Source organism: Micropterus salmoides, unplaced genomic scaffold (assembly GCF_014851395.1).
Source record: "Micropterus salmoides isolate LMB-PRFRI ecotype aquatic unplaced genomic scaffold, ASM1485139v1 Ms_hic_scaffold_19, whole genome shotgun sequence".
Taxonomy (NCBI): domain Eukaryota; kingdom Metazoa; phylum Chordata; class Actinopteri; order Centrarchiformes; family Centrarchidae; genus Micropterus; species Micropterus salmoides.
Genome location: NW_024041039.1, coordinates 14,107,394 through 14,128,229, shown reverse-complemented (window position 1 = coordinate 14,128,229; position 20,836 = coordinate 14,107,394). Strand labels below are relative to the sequence as shown.

At 40.7% G+C, this 20,836-nt stretch overlaps 1 long non-coding RNA gene across 1 annotated transcript; it reads left to right on the top strand.

Annotated features, from left to right (window-relative positions):
* The first annotated feature begins 244 nt into the window (after positions 1 to 244).
* On the top strand, positions 245 to 19,477 carry LOC119910099. The gene is made up of 3 exons (XR_005445587.1): positions 245 to 638; positions 1,675 to 1,784; positions 15,585 to 19,477. It is a non-coding gene; the product is annotated as an uncharacterized LOC119910099 (long non-coding RNA).
* Positions 19,478 to 20,836: the final 1,359 nt, after the last annotated feature.

Sequence of the window (20,836 nt, the reverse complement as noted above, 5' to 3'; positions counted from 1 at the left end):
CTGACTAAACTGTTACCTCAGATAATGTTGTTATTGTGACAGTAGCACTATGAGAAACCTAATATAATTTAATAATATATATATATATATATATATATAATGCATTTTAACTTATCAAAGAGCAAAAACGTAAATGGTTCAGTGATTATCAGAATAGTTGCTTCAGTCAATCAACTAATCGTTTTTCGCCCCAAGCGGCAGTCTTATCAGCCACAATAACGTGTGTGTGTGTGTGTGTGTATGCAGGGCCTTTAAAATAAAGATCAATTGAGAAACTGGCTCACTTGTGGTCTGACCTGACTGATGTTGAAGTGCAAATATTGTTGCGGTGGTTGGAATCACCAGTGGACTATGAACGCACAGGCTTAGTTTTGTTTACTTTATAACTTAACTTGCAAAAACCAGCAGCACTCAGCAATGCTCGGCGCTGACCATGCACCGCCAAAGCAAAAGTGATATCAGCTTATACACAATGATTAAAATGTAATCACTAGTAGGAGGGATTAAACAACTTCTACAATAGGAGTTGTTGTGACTAATGTTAAATTATGGAGATTTTGGTTGCCAAAAAAATATGCAAATATGCAACTTGTGTGGCAGTAGTTTGGCTTCACCGTTAAGATAGCTTCTCTGTACGGGTAAGTATTTGTTTACTAAAAGAGAGATTTGGATTCTTATGAGCCTAAATTCTGTTTTGTTTACCCCTGGGGCATACATGACATACATTAATAAATCTGCGATATAGTACTAAGCAATTATATAACTTTAGTGTGTAAAATGATGTGCTTCTGCATACAAAATTAACATTCGAGTGTTCGTATTTCCATCCTGTTTCAGATAAGTTTATATTAAAATTCATTTTAAAATATATTGCATCGATCCTGCTGCATTAGACTTACCCTATTAGACTTACCCTAGCCACCCTAAGGTGCAGCTGTGGCTCAGGAGATAGAGCGGGTCACCCACTAATCAGAAGGTCGGTGGTTAGATCCCAGGCTTCTCCAGTTTGCAGTTGCATGTAGAAGTGTCATTTGGCAAGATACTGAACCTTATATTGCTCCTGTAGGTTGTACCATCAGTGTATATGTATGAATGGGGTGAATGTGTTAAGAAGCAATCGGTCGACTAGAAAGGCGCTCATGGACCAAACATGTATATACAGTAAGGCATAAATGTGTGTGCAACGGTCATCTGTGCAGCTGATCTGCTGTTAACAAGGCATATCATTTATCCAGTGACAGAGTAGCTTACACAATATTTGTATATATTATTATACAAAGTATGGAATACTAATTATTCCATTCTGTGGCAAATAATTATGAATTTGTCGTAGATAGCGTTTCACAGAGTTTCTAAAGTTTCCTCTAACTCAACAACTCAAAAATGATGTGATTTTTAAAAATGGGATAATATATAGTTTCTAGTGGCCTCTAGCGGTGCGGTTTTACAATTGCAACCAGGTTTGTGCTCATACGCGTGCTTGCTTGAGTTCATGGGGGAGCATTACCCGAAACACAAACGCTTTCATTCAGAGATCCAACAATAGATGCTGAAACACCGGCATGCAGCTGTGGTTTTTAACACAGACATGTTTAGGCTCTGTTACGTCAACATTCTCAGCCCAGATGCAGATCAAATCAAACCCCTTTTCAGCTCCACAACGTTACCTTTCAGACAGCGCAGCCAGCCGGCATTTGGCCACAATCCTCCAGGGAAAAAAGGCAGTGTGACAGCGGCTATAGACAGACAGAGAGACAGCTTCTAACAACATGCTGCTAACTCAGGTAAACTCCCACTGCAACATTACAGTAATATTTTTATCAGCTGCAGGTTGAACTAATCCATGCTCATTACATGATAAAAAATATTATTGCATTTAGCTGACGTGATATATCGTTGTTAGCTCGCCTGTCTGCTTTTCAGTAAGATTAATTATTGTGTCTTTCACCGGAGGCTCAGCAATTTGTGCGCAGCTAAGTGTTTTAGATGATAATAAAACGGTTAATGAGCTAGAATGAATATTATAAATGGAATTGTTGCCACACTTATAATATATAATATATAATATAACAGAATGTTAGTTCTTTCACTGTGTTATTCTGCGCGTTATGTTGCAATATTGTATATTATGCGGGTCACGTAAGTTACAGCGACTGAGATGGTAGAGAAGCTGTGTACCGGAGTATCGGTAAAATCACAATAAATCTAAGTTGAACGTTAGGACGCAAACAGTGGTGGATCAGTGCTCACCTATCTGGCTGCCCTTGCCGTGCATTACTACAGGCTAGCATAAACATATCAGTGTATAGTATGACCACCACAATATTAGATAGATTAAACATACACCGTTCTTTCTTGTATGCCAGGCCTGTGTTATGATGAAATTAGTTGATGCATGAATTGCATGAATTATTATGAGCAATGAAGAAGAAATATCAAATTATAATCAAAGATAATTTGAGAGTCAAATCATGGCATTAAATAATTTGATATTATATTAACCAGGTAGGCCTACCTACAGATGACAAGAAAAACAAAGTTCACCACAGTTTATTATACATTAAGCGCTCAATACAAAACCTACAGTTCAACCACCAATTAATGAGTCTATCTCAAAAACCTCAAAAAATACTCAGTTTGAGGTTCAATTCAAAAGTTGGCCAACGAAAATAAAACCAAGTGACGCCTCTTGTGTTTAATAGACAAGCTTAGTAATTCTCCGACAACACCGGAGTTCTCCACCCCCGCAGCCTCCGATGCTGGTAAGCAACGCACTGGCTGTAACCAGGCTGTAATTCAGTACATACTTGGCCTCTTTGGCCTCTTTGGCCTCTTTGGGACTTGTGAGTTTGGTTTGAAAGGCTGTTTCACAGATATTTCCTGAGCTGACTAATGGCTGTGTGTGTGACGCAGACGCTGATCGCCACAATACGCTTACCTTACTACACGTGTCTTGCTGTTGTAAATTTTTGCTCCCCAAAGCGGCGGATGGCCCGATGATTTCATCCACCAACACTACCAAGTTACCTGCGGTTGGCGAGGGCTAAAGTTTCTGTAGTGTCAGCTTCTGTCAAGCTTAAGGCCATTGTACAACAACAGGTCAAGGTACAGTGTAACATGCAAAGTTGATGCTTCCTCTGCAGACTTGTTTACTCTCGCGTGTCATGTGACCAGAGTGTAATTGCAGTCTTTGCGATTAGAAAATCTTGTTTTATCATATCGCAATAATATCGCAATTGCAATTGATCGTTCAGCCCTAATCCTTATGTGGAGATGATGTTGGAGTCTGTGTTCTCCTGGGAGCCGGTTCTTTTGTGTTGTTAGTGGACTGCATTTCGTTAGCTGCGGTATTATTGCTGTAGTTGGAGAGAGGCTTGGGAGCACGCACAGGGCTACATCCCGACCCGGTGCCTTCACATTAATGGCAGAATAGTGGCTGTTCCAAGCAACAGAGAAAACAGGCTTGTGGTTCATTCCTTAGTAGGACTACAGCCCATTGATCACGTCACAGAGATGAAAGGCAAATGGCTGGACTACAAAGGAGCTGTTTTCAAGCAGTTCAGAGCAGTGTTTTCTGTGGGAGATGGGAACTCCCTTTGGGCTGGACTTTGGGCTTTTTCACTTTGCAAACCTGTTACATGCACAAAAAAAGTATATAACTCAATAAAGGAGAGGGTAAAAAGCCAAAAAGCATAATACCACCTCTTTAACATTAAGATAGCAAGCTAACTAGCTTACCTAGACTAGTCTTCATCATCCAGAGAGCCAACGTTACGTGCCTCCTCTTCAGATGCTCCAGCATAACTGATGTGCTGCCATACCAAGAAAGGTCAGCTTTGCAAATGTTGTAATTAACAACATTTTTGACCGAGTGAAGCGTGAAAATGTGAGAGTTTTAGGTGGTTGCGTCGATATGGCCCGATGACATCACAAACTAATCGCTAATTAAAGTTGTTGGCAATTAATTTCATCATTGTTTTTTGTCGACTACGTTGATTATTCATTGTACTTCTATTTACCATCTAAGTACCTGGCAGGAAAGGTGTAGCACCCATGGATCAACTATAATTCTAAAACCAGTTCTGTGGTTTTGAACAATAGCAGCTCACCTCAAGATTGTTTATGAGGTAAATAAAAAAAACATCCCTCTGTAACGCAACTGTAGGACCATGGGTGGACTGAGTGTTTCTGTTGTCCCAAGACAAGAGATTGCTAGAGATTAGCAGATCTCTTCACGTCAGTTTCAGAAGTCACGTTCTCCCAGTTAAACTTTCATTCAGATCATATCAATAATTTAAGATAATTAGCTTTATACATTTGAAACTGTGTGCCACATTTAGAAGACTACATGTGTTATTTCAATGTGTCGGATACATATTTAAACAGCATTCAAGTATATGTAAGTATCAGCTCAGACTTGGTATCTCAGGTACCCAATATTAAAGGGCCAACAAACCTTAATTAGGGCATCCTGACTTATGATATGTGGAAGTAATAAGTCAAAGAATCTGGACTTTAGATGTACTGTAGATCACAATAACCTTGGTTCTTGAAATACTGTTTGATAACAAAAAAACAAACACGCTCAAGGAACTTGTGTAGTTTGTAGCAGAATAACATTTTTGTTCCTTTAACTTTTGGATGTATTGGTGAATTTAAAACCATGGTGGCAATAATGCAAAATATCCACTAGAGAGCGCCATTGATACTAGATTGAATTGCACTGTTGAGTCTTCTCAAGACAACAGTTGTATTAAGTCTGCACTGTTTTACAGTACATTAATATCTTATATTGTTCTATGATTAAAACATTTTGTTTGTTGCTACAGAGCTGATGTGTTTTACTTATTGGGTGATCAAATAAGAAAAGTAGAGGTAAGCAGTGACTTACATTGCATTATAGCCGTGTATATTATGTGTATGAGCTATGAATTAGAAATTAGGTTTTCTAGAAGTGTAAAACACACTCACATCACCTGTTATTTTATGATGTTTTATTATTTAACTAATTTCCATTATGTGGCATTATGTGGTAGGAAATGCTAATCAAATACCAATACAGGTGAAAAATATAAAAGATATAATGTGACATTGTCTTGATGAGTGGAAGGAGAGGAAGTCTATCAGTTTTAAAAGAGACCTAAGGGAAAATTTGAGGGAAACAATGTGGCTGGAGCAATTTAAGAGGTCAGTTAATGTTAAAATCTTGGAACGATTTAAACATGTATTTTCCTAAAGCGGATACAACACAGTATGAGTTGATTTACTGTGTGTAAGATTAAGCTTATTAGATTGTATCAAAAGAATGAGGCCAACAGTCATATTTTCATGTTAGTGGCCCCTACCAGTTTTATCATTAATTATTTCTTTTTCCTGGTGAAAATAATCAAGGTGATTTCCACGTTACCATATAAACACAGATACTATGTAGGCCAAGATCATATGAACCATATATTCAAGCATTTTACATTCTCACTACTGTAAGTGTGCCACAGCATCTACACAGGGACAAAACCCTGAGCTCCTAAAGAGCAGAGCTCTGTGTGACTGTGCTCCTCTTGCTCTCTCAACTTGGGTGCTTCACCTTCAACTAGAGTCTAAGAGGAGACAGAGGAAGGGAGAGGGAGAGACAGGGAGAGGGGTGGGGTGGGGGGGATGTGCCACATTATAAGAGGAAGTTCATTCTCTGATAAACACATAGCTACACATCCCACTGGACCCACTGTCTGAGATGGCAGCCAGTGCTTAATGTGAACTTGTCTGAGCTGCACCACTACAAGGGGGGAAACCGCATGGAGTTCATGTTTTGTCCCTAGGTTGTTCGTTTGAGAGCTTTAGAGGATTTTAATGTACCTCTCTGTACCTCACAGTTTCCATTCAAGCGGCTCTCCAGACGCCGTGCAGCTCTTCACAGAAGACATGCATAATCATGGCAGAGGGGAGGGGATGAAACAAAGACGAGATGTGTAAAGCATCATATACATATGGCACTTTATATTGTACCCCTTTCAGGTATTCTTATGGGTGTTTTGGTTTTAGGTTTGATTTTTTGCGTTGTTACACACAAAGGGAACAGCCGCAGCTCAGTACTTCAAAGGGGCCCCGGCAATCCCACATAGACAGACCACATTTCAGTGGAGCATGCTGTGCTGTGCTGCACTGTGCTACAGACAGACAAGAGCTGTTATGAGGAAGAGGAGACCACGGCTTCTCATTAAAAAAACACTACAGTTTCCTCCACAGATTACACTGCTATGGGAAAACTACACAGGGAAGACACCCTTGCCACATCTTCGGCTGAAAGATGCAGTGTTACATGATTGGAACTGTCAAATAAAGCATACAGTTGGAGAAGTCTCAAAACAAGTGTTCACAAAAAAATGACAAAACATTTTTAATGGAAATGATTGATAGGTTGTTTACAGAGAAATCTCTGTATTTTCTTGATGTTTAGAAATGTCAAGCCTTTTTGTGAGGGCTGCTTACTTTCAGCTTGTTGTTGCGCCTTACACCTGGTCAGGACCTTGCGACCGATCCTAATGGTTAAAAGGACAGAAAAGTCCACAGCCCTTTATACACTAGGTACTGCATATACACATAGCTGGCACCCCAAGGCTGCATAACAAAAATGTGTTGTGAGGGAGTTGTGTTTGGGAACCCATTGTGATTCTGGGGCACCTTTTCAAGGGCTGCTGATGTCCACCTACATTTAACAAAGCCATTTTCAACACATGCACTTGGCTTCTAGCCTACTTCTCCTGTATTTCTTGAAGGTTATTGAAAGTATGGACCTCCGACCTTAAAATCAGGCAGCTCCGTGCTCCATTGGGTTCATCTTACTTCTTGTTTTAAGGTCCATACCTCAGCTTTAGAGCTGTCTAGGCCTGAAGTTTCAGTTTCGTTGCTGCAAGTTTCGTTGCTGCAAGTTTTGTCACATAAATTTAACCCAGGGAATAATTTATTGATATAGATATTCAAGCAGCAAAAAAGAGTGAGTGTTTGAACGATCTTACATGTACGTTCGCTCTTTCAGTCACATTCTGTCTGACATACTTTACACAAAACTGTTTTAGGTGTATTACATGGGGGGGAGAACGTCAGACTTAGGAGGGGCAGGGTGTATATTGTAACTACAGCAAGAGGTTCTTTGGAAAGTGCAGAGACGTTTATTGGAGAAGCCAGGGGTGGTGCACTTTCATTTCCTGGTTTTAATGGAGAGTCTCTCTCAGCCCTCACATGGTCAAAATAAGACTTAATGTTTTTTCTGCAGCTTTTGAGGACAGTGCAAACAGAAATCACAGATTTTTCACATATCCTCATCTTATTTGGAGTTGTTTGTTGTTGGTATATTTTAAAGGTGTAATTGGTAGTTTCAGAGACATTTTTCTTTGTCATTTTTCAGTGTCAGTGAGGATCAGACATTGTCATTTGATGGGGCTTAAAACATGTAAAAGACGACTGTGTCTTACGTTTATTCTTTGTTGAAAGGAAAAGATATCAGACAGTGCTCTAATCCCTTTGGTCATAGTGCGGGTTCTCTGTATGTGAGCAGGTTACTAATCACCGTTTTCCCTTCTACTTGAATAAATGAGCGAGTAAGGATTGTCTCCTGCAACTCAGGGGTGAATCGCGTGCTTAAATAAAATACTGTACCATACCGTGACATTATCTAGGGCAGCTCTACTCTACAGCCAGTGTCCTCTTAACAGTTAACTGTGGCGCCCGCAACTCGCTGTCACACATTGACCTGAATTAGAGGACTGCGTGTGACAGTGAGGTTGGCACTCAGGCACTCAAACAGGCATAAACTCACTGTCACAATTAAGGCATATCACACTTGTAAACACGTAAAACACCTGAGAGCCCACAGCACAATACCATAACTGGTGTGTCACTGCCTTTTGTATAGAAGACATCAGAAGTCAATCATTTGTTTATTATATTTTTCAGTAGCAGTTTCAGCAGTTTCTCTCATAATCTGTTAGCAGTACATTTTAGTACACCGTCAAAGAATCACAGAAGTGGAACAAGCGTAAACATGATGATTGACCGCCACACCACAGCTGCATTACCCAGAGCAGCCTCTGGATGGCAGTGTCAGGCTGTGCTACCCGCTGTCAGCCTCAGCTCTCTCATTAGTGAGGTCTAGCAGGCCCCCTCCAACATGTCTCATAAATGTCAACACCAATACAGCAGGGGACAGTGGGCCTGGATGTAACAAACACAGACGCCATGAAAGTCCACTCTGTCTGTCAAATCAATCACAGAGGCAGACCACAAGCTGCATGTTCACACCTCACACGGAAACTACCTGCAAGTTGGCATTTGGTTAGCTTAAAGACACAAAGAATAAATCCCTGTGGGGTTGTTAGGAATTATTTTGATCTTGAATGGAAGATGTTTTTTGTAGCAAGTGATGCACAGATGTTGGTCTTTGTAAATTAGTTTATCTGTATATGTGTACAATGTATATATGTTCAGTTTTTTTTTCTGTCACCTCGCTGTGGTCAGTAAGTCCCTTTCACTATACCCTCCATCCCAGCCTCTTCCCCTTTCTTCCTCCTCTCCTCTTTCTCCTTTCCATTCTCTCCCTCCTTCTCTTTTCCATTATCAAGCCATGTGCTGCCTGCACTCTTTTCCATTCTCTTCCAATCGGGCAACAGGAGCAGGTGGATTGGAGATAACTTGCGCTGTGCTTTGTTTTCGCCCTGACACTGTCATTAATCATTGCCCAAGCCACACTTCAACATATAATAATAAGGACTGGCTGCTGTGTGGGGGTTGCCACCCAATTGCCTTTCATTGCGCGGATGCCAAATTGGAGGTGAACGGCCATAGCCAGACACTACTCCCCTGTCCCCAGACTGTCTCATCATTTAGGTATTTATCCATCTCTGCCTTGTCTGTAGAGCTTCTCCCTGCCCTCCCAAGAGGCCCAAGATTGTTAGGGGGAGGATCAGATTTGTTGCTCAGGCTTTTTGGCTTTGATTCTGTGCCTATAAGTTAGGGATTAGAAGCAAATTTCCCACAGGGCAGTGCTGGATTTGCTGGTGTTTAACTGTTTAACCTGTCTTAGTCTTGTGTGGGCGGTGGCAGGAGGGAGAGGAAGCAGGGTTTTGGAGAGAGACTGGTCAACAGGCCCTGAGAGACCCAGGTGGGCTTAGCCTGAGCCAGGCCAGCATTGATACGAGAGGGTTCCTTATCCATCACATCACATGGAGTTGTTAGAGACTGAAAATGCGTTAGAAGTTGTGTGTGTTTGTGAGTAGCTCCCCCTGGGTAGACTAATAAATCAGAATCATATTGGTCCTCCTTCAGTTACAACGCTCATGTCTTGCCTATAATAAATAACACGTGAGAATAGGTATCTACAGTATATTTTGCAAATTAGCCAGTGAGTTATCAATTATACGAGGGCCCCAGACATATTTACAGAAACTTGATCTTTGGATCACGTTTTACCAAAACAATTATACGTAAACTAAACATAAAACACTCTTCATGTAAAAATCGCACATATATTTTGTCTTGCATATTGAGTTGTTGTTTTTGATTTGATATAGTGTGTACACATGCTGGATAACATTTAATGTGAAGCGTTAAGCTCAGGCTATATATAAAACAAGATAGTAAGTGGTTGCGGATACTCAGAATCATAAAATGAATATGTTCTTTTACCTCTAAACTAATTGAAAGTGAAATTTGAAAAACCGAGAATGTAAAGTGAATACACTGTAGAGACAACATGCTGCAGATACAATGTGAGGGTCTTAAGGTGTCTTACGGTCTGAGGCAGGTTGGTGCTTGGTGTGGGTCTGGGGTTAGGGTTTTGGCTGTAGCCACCCTTTGTGGGCTGTACTCCGGAACAGACAGGGGTGCAGACCAGCAGGAGGATCCCTGTCCTGTCAAACATAATCCAGGCGGATTACGGTGATCTAAGGGGAACTTTGGAGCCTTGAGCGTGAAGGTGTGCTCTTTGGGCCCTGCCATCTTTACTTCTACAAACAAGGACTAAATCCTAAGGTGTACACATCTGGATGGCAGTAGAGAGAATAGTCTTGGCTTTGATCTCAGCCATAACCATCGCTGCACACCTCCTTTGCACAGGGCACAGGTGTTTTAGTAAGTGATGTTAGACAAGAGAATGTCAACAAAGACTGGAAGATTGGCTGGACATTGTTGCTGCATCCATTAGCTCTGATCTTAATGGGTTTGTGTGTTTGGGATCGAGCTCAGACCTGCAGAAAGGTGAACTCACATTATTGCTACAAACATAACTCAATCCATAAGGTATTATGTCTTTCACACCATCACTTCAGCAATTTGACATATATCAGCTCACTGTTCTATACTTGCAAATGGTCTCATTTTGCACTTTGAATCATCTCCATCTATACATATCCTGTGAACTTTTATATCATTCTGACATGTAGACACTAAAGAGCTCCATGTCTCCTTTGGTGCTGTAGAAATATACTGCAAAACTGTATTGATCTTTAATTAAAGAAGCTCTTAACCTTGGCTGGGCAGAGGACCCCCAGGCCAGTGAGTTAATTAATGTACTAATAGTCATAATATTTGTGCTGTGCACGGGAGGTACATAAAAGATTATCTATTGTGTGAGCAGTTTGTCAGCCCAATGATGCTACAGCCCCGTGCTGTGCGTATATCAATATTATGGGCGAAAATCTGCAATACAGACAGAAGAAGAGGAAGAGTAGGCCTTTTAATGTCTCCCACGGTTCATCAGCAGTTTAGCAAGGCCCCGTGTTACCTCCTGGGATTGTCCTCTCATCACAACCAGGCGGCATTGATGGGCCTTTACAGGCACTAATGCTTCGCTACCTTGACAACACACAGCAGCCATAAGCCCTCTAAAAGATCCACTTCTTCTCCAGATGAGTCAGGGGTCCCACTCCACCGTTTACCCCACACTCCCAAGGAGGGCGTCTCATCCCTGGATCAAAACCTCATACTACTGACCTTTCAGTTGCTCCCACCAACCACCAGACCTCCTCATAAACAGGTCCCACTGAGAAAGGGAGGGGGGGCGGGCAGGCATGTGATATCACCCTTTATAGCTTTATTGATTTCCTCTCAGGATGTAACTATTAACATTGAGCTGCTATGGTGGCTGCTGCTGTGTTGTTCTCTGCAGGTAAGAACACTGGCTCACACCCCTGGCCTTGTGGATTGTATATGGGGGGGGGGTGGAGGTACGGGAAGCACAGGGGAGGCACATGCTTTTATAATTAAGGTCAGCTGGGATGCATTACAGCATTTGGAGGTGTTAAAACGGGCCCTCCTCAGAGAGTATGTTGGCATTGCCTATGCTCGTAAATTAGCCACGCTCCCCACTGATGTTAGGAACAGGAGATGGGGGCTGGAAGGAGGGAAAATGGGGGAATTAGATAGATGACTGGATGTAGACACAAGGCTAGATTTGATTTGTATTGTTTTTTATTTTTAATTTAATGCCTTTTCCCCCAGATCTGTGATTTTAAAAGAAACCATAAGGAACATGTTGCAATTAAAAAAAGTGAAGTCCAATGAGGTCTTGTTTTCTGTATGCAACCTATAAATCAATTAATTATGCATATGGATGCCTTGTGGTTTACTCAGAAAATACTGAACCAAAATTACTACTACTTCTTCTACTACATTTTGAAATTGAAAAGTGATGAAATAAGACAGCAGTGGTGCTGTCAATTATTAATTACCAAATGCAACCAGACAATATGTTTACAATCATACTGAAGCATGAACATTCCACTTACAAAATGTATTTTGTGTTATATATGAATGAAATATTAATTGACCCCTAATAATTCAGATGTTAATATTAGCAGCACAAATTAAACAAAAGGAACCCATTAATCCCCACAAAACCTTCCAGAAAAGTTCATTAATAGGCAGAAAAAGTTAAATAATGGGCAGGTAAGTCAGCAGATGCTCCCACAGAGTGTGTAGAGGTGTGTTCAAGCTCTCTTTGGACCAACACTGGCTCCAGTGAGGCGGGCAAAACAAAACAGGGCCCTTCAGATTCACAATGGGGACACTGTCAGCAAGGACAGGGGAGGGGAGAGGGAACAAACACAACACAAGAGTTTCACAAACAACCTGTCAGAAGGCATTCAGCAGGACAGGTCTGACTGGGACACCCAGCTCACACCCTGCGCCGGAGGTGAGGCAAGGGTCATCTCTCTGATGCATAGTGAGAGAAGTATGACAAGCAGAAGGAGTGGGAGTAAGAGAGACGAGGAGGAAAAATCAGGGCTTTGTGGCATGGCGTCATCATATTGCATACGCTGACTTATGACATGTGAGGTCTATTGTCTAAGGTCGGGTTTATGTAAGCTGTTTCTATGTCATAGACATGGAACAAAACGTGTTTGCCTGAAAGTATAAATAGTTTTAGTTTATAAGGCATAATGTTTTAAAGGTGGAACTGATGGCTTTATTAATGGTTAATAAATAAATTAAGAAAGCTTTATAAATGAGTAATAAGACATTATTAAGGACAATGTGTGCCTGGATGTGAAAATCCATTTGATTGGTTTATATCCTATGCAAACATTATTTACTTATTTGTATTTAGCTCTTTTCTTTAAAAGCTCGTTGCAATCTCCTTATAAGGTAGCCCATAGAAATGCTTATGAATTGTTTGACTCAGTAGGTTAAAAAATAGTGTACAAATGTTAAATGTCTGACACAATGACACAGCCATTATTGCCATTTTGATTTTGTGGTATTGATTTCAGCTTTTAGTTAATAATTCTGGCCTACTTTGACAGCTTGTAGATACCAGTCATCAGTCTGACCCTCCTGAGACTAAGCTGAGTGCCAAAAACCTGACAGAAACAGAGTAATCAGAGCCTGGGCCACTGACCGTTGTTTATGTGTGCTAACCAGAAATGACCTAGTATCTCAGCGTTGCTTATTTTTTAATCGGGTAACCTCTCTTTGCGGATGACAAAAGGAAAACATCATTAAAATAATGCAATGTATTCATATATATTTTAAATAAAAAAATATATCACAATAACATTTTGTCTTCTTAAATATTTGATTTGAATTGATCAATATTTCTTTCTGTAAAGGAAGCATTTAAAGGGTAAATCCACACTGAATCACATTGGGCACAGTGACAAGTTTACATCCTCTGATGGTTACCATAATTACCACTTTCTACTTGAACATACCATGAACCTTGTAATTCAGACTAGGACTTTGGTATTTTTGTGATAGCTGTGTGATGTCGCTGAATAGGGCTTGGCTTAAACTTTGTAATCGACAGAGAGCAATGCAGCAGCAGCAGCATAACTGAGCAATGTTTGCTTCTTCATATTTTCCTGGGGTCAAATTCATATTTCATAAAGGCAGTTGATTCTAAAAGTGAGACCTTGCCAAGAAATCATCAAGTGTTAATACAGTTACTACTGTTACTAGAGAGTAATGAGTATGAGAATGATAAGAGAGTATAATGAGGAGCTAACAGTAGAGTTTCTCATTATTTTCCATGATCATTGCATTTTTTGTTGCATCCATACCACTTTACCAGGTTCACTGAGCTGTACTTGTACTGCATTTCCGAGCCAGCATATAAAACCTGAATGCGACTCTCCGCTTTAGCAAAATGGAATGAAATCTGTTGTACACCGCTGAACTGTCACACAAAAAATATAGTAATGGGCCTCAACCTGCCACCACTTTTCACAGGTGTTTTTTTACAACAGTATTTATTTGACCATTATGTTAAATTGTCCCCATAAAGCCACACTTGGCAGCACCATCCTCTGAATCTCTTTGTGAGCCACTTTAGTATACCACCGGGGCTTAGTGTGTTCCACAGACCCAATATGGTCGCTTTAAACTGAATAAATAAAGCCAATTTAGTTGGGCTGTGCCCCCTTGTTGGGGGGAAGCAGTGTTAAGGAAACAACTCTCAAGTTTTTTTCATGCATATTATAAATCTGTGAAGTGTACCTCAAGGAGAGGGTTATGTCTAATATAGTATTTACTGGTCACCTTGTGTTTTAAAAGTAGATAATATTGACTAGGCTAGGTATTGGTATATACTTGAACTTATTTGTAGCCACACCTTTATATGGACTTTCATGTATGCTGACAAGTTAAATAAGCAGCACAGAGCATAGGGAATCAGTCACTAGATATGAGTATTTATAGCCATACATTTATATGATAAGTTGCAGATCTGGAGTTCAGACTTTCTCTCCTTTGTGGTGGCTGGTGCTGATCTAGAGGACTGTTGACCACAGGCAGGCAGCCATAAAATGAGGGGGCCTGACTCTGTTGAGACCACCTCTATTCATGGCCCCTGGAGCCACTGGATGTTAAGTGACAGCCGGAAAATCACAGCTGTGGGATCAAGCGCACCACATTAGGAGAAAGAGTCTGGCCCCAAACAAGGGTGCAGCACAGCACAAATAGAATACTGAAGGCAAGTTGATCTTCTCATGCTGAGGATGTATGCTCCTGTCGAGGCACCGGTACAACTTTCATAGGTTAAAACCAGAAGGCTTGGAGATACTTAGAGCTGTAGATTGTGATTCCCCACAGCCATCACTTGATGCAATATTACTTTTTTTTTCTTATTCAGATATGCTATTTCTGGACAGGTTATGTCAAATATTTGAATGTAGAAAGGAAAAGAAGGAACGAAACATTGTGTTTACTTACTTTAAATCTGTTTAGTTTATAGCAAAACCATGCCAAATAAGTTTAGTCAAGTCTTACTTTTCTGCTTACACAAAGAGACACTTGGTCCTTCATTATACCCTTTGGACAGAGCCTCACCATGCATTTTCGCTGAATTTCAGAGATGGGGCATTTTTCTACATCAATTTACACTCCTACAATTATAGCGTTCTGGTGCAGATATGGTGTCGGCCCCTCCTCCTTGACCTTTGCCCTCTGCGAAACAGGCGAAAGTGTGTTTCCTGATTAACGGCTTGCTGAGGTACATGGCTCCAGCTCCAGCACCTTGTCCTCCCAAACTGAGGTGACAGTCTCCTAGGCTCTTTATGGAAATTAACTGCAAAACATAGCCAATTAGACCTGCGTTATTTAGAACGACTCAGCTTTTCACCCTGAATAAGAGCAGGCCCAGATAAGACCCTTACACTCCGATGCTGCAGCAAATTAATATGAAGTTGGTGGCCTGCCAGTAAGCCAGTCCATCTAAAATGGAGACATTAAAAGCATGAAGTTTTTCTATAAGCTGTAAATTATTACTGACTAGAACACAGGATGATTAAAGAGTGGGGTTTGCGAATAACTTCACAGACAATTATAAATTGAACACATGACAAGTTAGAACTAGCGTTGTAAAATGTTTTATTTGCGCAAATTAGAAAACATTTCTAATCAAACGCTATGCAATGATTTGCATGTTTCTAGCTTTAGTTTACAGCGTAGTTCCAGGACAAAACTTTCCCAGGTTCTGCACCTTTTATTCAAAATGTGTAACTGGTGAATTAAGCATCTGTATAATGTCTTTTCACTCCACCAGCTAAAGATAGGGCTCTTAGCCTGATACGCTGTCTTAATTTTCCCTTTCTCAGGTCACTGCAGAGAGCGACGGCATTAGAGTGAGGAGGAGGGTCCTTACTCTATGTGCAAGAATACACTGTGGAAGTTGCAAAGGGCAGAGTCTCTAGGAAATCTACTCTTTCTTTGAAAAAAATGTCACGGGAGAGATAGGAGATTGGCACCACAAAGAGCCCAAAATAGCACGGGCTGCTACGCGTTGTCAGACGAGATTTGGGCTGAGACATTGACTTTTGTTCTGCAAAGTATTGGCCCCTGAAAGGGAGATGGGAGGTGTAAAAATTGTGATTTCTTCTCTTCCCCTGGTTATGTGCAATACATTACCCTCCTGATAATGCATGCTGCTGGGACTGAGGTTTGTAACGTCACAATTATTCCTTGTCTGCAACAAAAGAGGCGTACTTAGGATTGGAACAGAGTTGGGAAAAGGGTAAATATGGACACTAATTCTTCCATTTTAGATGAGTGGAATGATAGGTTATAGAGGTAGTTATTTATCAAAGGCATAGGGCATTGTCCTGTAGATTAGGACAGATCCTTAACTCTTCTGCTTTCCCATAACTCCAGTACACTCACATTCAACATTTCTTCCTTCTGCCTTCCCCATGATAACAAAGGTTCATATATTTTATGCAGGTTTGCCCCTTGGCCACATAATAGGATTATGAATAATTTCTACAAATTTATAAAAACAAATCACATGGCATGGCTTAAAGTTTGCTAATAATTTCTCCATAGTTGATAGATCAAAGCCAAGGCGCAGGGACTGCAGAGCCAGGCAGTAGATTGACCCTGGTCAGGCATTTTTAATGAAAGGGTTAATCTCCTCAGAGGTGACTATTCAGGAGCAAGCAGTGTGACCAAATGAAGAATTCAGATCTGGGATAAGAAGGAGAATAGTGGTCTTGAGGGTGCTGTTGGGTGACAGCGAGGAAGCCCTGAGGTAAAACTGTGCAACGCTGTATTTGAACTCATCTGACCAGTCCTCATCCCAAATCCATTGCCAAAAGAAAGAGAAAGGTGGTGAAAAAAAGTCAGGCTGTTTGAAGAACCTATGCATATGGCATGGAGGCCCAAGGCTATTTCATGGATGACCACGAACAAACCTGCTCTGTTGGCTCTAAAACGGCATGAAAAAAATCCTTATACTAGGCACAAAAACACACACAGGCAGGATGGTGAGTGTATACTCATACATAGAGACCAATGGAGACGTGCACACACACTCAGACTCACAAACACACATACACTTTCCCATTAGGACAACTGCTGTTCATCTCAAAAAGTACCTGAATGTGCTTAGAGTCCTGTTGGGGATAAACTTTGTTGTCAAGCACCTCTTGTGCTACTGTAAGCACACATGCCCTCTTGTGAGTAATTAGACTTGAATACTTTCCAGAATGAGTGAGGAAGAAAGAGGATAAAAAAGAGAGATGTTTTTATAAATGTATAAGCCTTGGCTGGTTAAGGAGGTTTAAAAAATCTATAATGACAGTGGCAAAATGGGCCTCTTGGTAATTAGGAACAAATGAAATTGCTTATCACTTATGGAGTTACTGTGCCAGCCATTTGGCTGTGTTCAGAGGGATTAATCAGACGGCTATTGACATTACATTGTTCCACAATTATCATTCATACGTTTTATGGTAATTGGGCATTTTTTCACTGAGGAATTAAGGTGCCTACGTAATTCCAGACAAAATGAACATACACAAACATTAATCAGATCCCTGAAATAACATAACAACATTTCAGCTGCTGATCATCACGCAACAAAGTACTGAAATAAAACATTAAAAATGAGGACATCAGTCTCCTTTGAGAGAAACTGAAATGCTATTTTAATAATTAATTTAAATGAATGATAGTTATTCACATGAAGTTGAAGATGTATTTGTGCCTAAATGAATCAGTGATTAAAGAAACAGCAAGGTTTATACAGCATTGTCTAAATGGTTGTAAACAGGAAATATGACGTGTGAAACTGATTTATTACATATTTCACTCTAGGTATTGCTATAAAAGTAACAGTTCAATCAAGGTGTCTTCATAAGCCTGGTTGCTGTGTTGCATAAAGCGTTCTTATTAGGACAACAACAAACCACAATGTGACATCAACCTCATAAAACCAATAAAAAACACTTTGAATGCAGTCAGAATGCAGACATGCAACTCCTCCCCTGTGCTCTCTTTTCAGTACCTTCCCAACAGCATCTGCATGTGAAAATTTCTTGTCATTGTCCTAATGGTTTGGGGAGGGGGTTGATAAAGGAAGACTTTGCCTAATGCTTCCATAAACGTGTTAGGCAAAGTCCAGCAGGATGTAATCGCATCTAATATGTTTACAGAGGATTGATTTCCCTCCTACGACCCACCCACCAGTCAGCAACAAGCTGTGGTCAGTTCACCCAGGTCACTGTGGACGAATTCTCTGTCCACTCTGTCCTCTTTACACCAAGCAACAAGGCCGAGCCACAGAGACCATGGAAAGTATTGGAGTGCAGCTTAATGAGGTAATTAGTCAAGGCCATGACGATCCTTGGAGGCTAATACCTGTGACCTCTTGATCTTGGATTCCTAACACGCGTCTCCGGAGACGATACAGGAAAGACTGCGGAAAAATCCAAACACTGTCGCCTCGGCCAGACACTCCAGCCAATTCTTACCAAGAATGTGTGATATTACACTTCAAGAAAGGAGACTTTGGGATTCAAGCTGAGGAACCCCACATTTGTCTATTTTTTTTTTTTTTTGTTTAATTACTCCCACTATACAGTAATGGGCCTGCCCCCTTTCCTTCCCTGAAGAAAAATAAACCTTAGCAAACTTAAACTACTTCACCTGTTTACTTAGAGAAAGAAGTTCTGGAGAATTGACAAAGGCAGTGAAAAAGCACAAGAAAGGGAAAAGGATGAAGAAAACAAAGCAGGTTGATATTTTTCCCCCTCTCCTATCCCTTTCTTTTCTTTTTATCAGGTTACGTGACTGGAGGCTTCATTAATCACCACCTCGACAGCCTCTGCCAGGGGGAACTAACTGCATTTGGCCCAATTAGGCGCTGTAGAGACAATAGGAACAGCACAAGTTGTGCCTCTATGCCAGGAGCCAAGCGTTGCCTCCCTGTCATTACCTACAGAAAGGGAAAAATTAACCCCTACCAGCTTCCCTGCTTTCCTCCATTGATCCGAGGCTTTTGTGGTGTCCCTGGAGCGTGGCAGACAATTACAGATATTATTACATCTGCATTGATTTTTTTTAAAGAGAGCAGAGTGTCTCCAAGCAATTAAAAAAATTACAGTTCGGAAGTTGGCCAATTAAAATGCCCCCGGCCTTGGAGGGTGGCAGCAGTGTTGGTGGGATGGGGGGGGGACTTGACTGTCAGAATGTTGCAGGTTTTTTTTTTAGAAACATTCTAAAAATTCACACATTTGCATTGCATTCAAAAACCTATTCTTAGTTAGGCTAGTTTATCTCATTGGCCTGCATTGTCTATCGAGGTTATCATTAGCCCAAAGATAGCTTTGTCAACATTGTCAAGACTTCCTTATGTAAGTTGTCATGTCAGTGTCTTATTACATTTTTTTTTTCAGTTTAGTAACTAATGATTTTTTACAGCAGTAATATAGGTTAGTGGCTGTATTTCCTGACTTTAACTGACTTTATCCTTTGGTTGTATCAGTGTGTCTTCACACAGCTGCCTCATAAATATTCATCTGAAGCCTTTTCTGATTCATGCTTTTAAAGTATCATACCTTTGGCAATGAGCTCCTCTGTCATCTTTTATCTGTCTGACCAAACCCACGAAACTCATGCTACTTTCTCACCCTTAGATTCATTATGTTTCTACATCTGTCTCTTGCTCTTTTTGTTTCTTTCAATTTCTCTCTCCCTTATTCTGTCACACACATGCACATGCACACTCTTTCCATCTTTCCATCTTTCACTTGTGCCTTGGTGTTGCTTTCCCCCATGGGGCAATGTTGGCCTTTACCATGGCCATCTAACCAGACTTCCTGAAACCACAAAGAAAGGGAGAGTGCTAATTGGAGTTACAGATAGATGGAAGACTGGCAGTGTAGAGATAAGGGATCCATGTGATGCAAATAAAACCTGCATTCAGTGGCTGCTGAGCTTCCTAAGGGCCCATTGTTTTCTTGCTCTGCAATTAGAGCTGGGAAAGGAATTACTGTGCATTATTGCTTTGCACACAAACACCTACCTGGCCTTTTTTGGGAGCGGTTTGAGTTGAGCAGGTGGGCTTTGGGATTATTCAAACCAGCTTTTGACTAAGGGGGTAAACAATACCTCCAAATACAAAAAAAAAAGACATCTACAGAGAGACACCCAGACACCAAAAAAGAAAAAGGTACAGTTTAAATAAACAGCATTTGGCGCAGGAGTAAAAAGGACAATGAAAGTCTGCTTCTGAGCTGCAGTCGTTTTATCACCCGACACGCTGCATGTGTTTGAAGTGGAAAATCACAGTTTCTTTAATCCATGGAGCATTCAAATAAGTTTATTTCTCCCGGATTAAAAACAGTAACAATAGCAGGCAGTTAAAAACAAACAGCTCCAAACAAATGGCGACGAGGCTGAGGCGCTCGGCACGGGTAAGCTCTCCATACATCGTGGTCTGATTCATTAGCTGAAATATATTATTATTGTTTATCTATTCAGCTTCCTGATAAAAACAAGCCATGCTTCCCGTTTGGATTACAGAGTTAGAAAGGTTCAGGGGTGGCTTGCCAGTGTAATCCACAGAGTTCTTTTACAACAACAACAACCTCCGGAAGATGGGAGAAAAAAAGGAGTTTTCAACACCTGAACACCATGGCGCATTTGATTAAAGAGGGCTAATTTCAAAATATCTTCAAAGGGGTAAGGAGCTTGGTCTCTGTGTGTGTGCGTATGTGTGCTTAAGGGGCCTGTTCATTGTGAAGTTCTGGCAGCTTTTAAAAGAAATAAATTCTGGAGTAATCTCACGCAACCTTAAATTAGGGAAGTAAAAAGACTGGGCAACACGTGCACATGGAATTTGGGAAGTACAAATCTGATAACAAGGTGGCCTTGTCACGTAATGTCATATATTGTATGTTGGCAGTCCTGTGTGACTGTCTGAAACCAGCAGGAATTTGTGCTTTTTTATGTGTATTTAGAAACAAATTTTGATTGCTAATACAGCTGCATAATGAGTCAAATACTCTTACAATGTGCTTAGTTGTAGGTATTTTCACTAACATCATCACCTGTATAATGTAAACATTCT